Source organism: Camelina sativa, chromosome 7 (assembly GCF_000633955.1).
Source record: "Camelina sativa cultivar DH55 chromosome 7, Cs, whole genome shotgun sequence".
Lineage (NCBI taxonomy): Eukaryota > Viridiplantae > Streptophyta > Magnoliopsida > Brassicales > Brassicaceae > Camelina > Camelina sativa.
In genome coordinates this window covers 29653975-29654388 of record NC_025691.1, presented here as the reverse complement: position 1 = coordinate 29654388, position 414 = coordinate 29653975, and positions in this window count along the sequence as shown.

Below are 414 nucleotides of genomic sequence, written 5' to 3'. Positions count from 1 at the left end.
TTTTTTTTTTTTTTTTGGAATATCTAATAGAATGGTTTTGTAATGGAAAGAGATTATTGGCATATTTGTATATATATAGAGATGTATATGTGTGTAGAGAGAGACAAAAGGGACATTTTATCAGTATAGCGGTCCCAGAAGTTTAATATTATAATTTTAAATTCATGGAAAGAAGCTTATAATTAGTCGAAATTAAATATTGACAATAAACAAAACTTAATTTGGATTTTAAGGTTACTTGAACAATTCAGTTAACTAATGGAATCTATTACTAAATGTTACTACACATCTAATAGACCGTGTAATTATTCTACGATTCCGCGTTATGAGAAAGTTTGTTTAGATATATATATTCACCATTCAGTTGTATACGTGACAAAAATTATATATATATATATATATTCACCATTCATA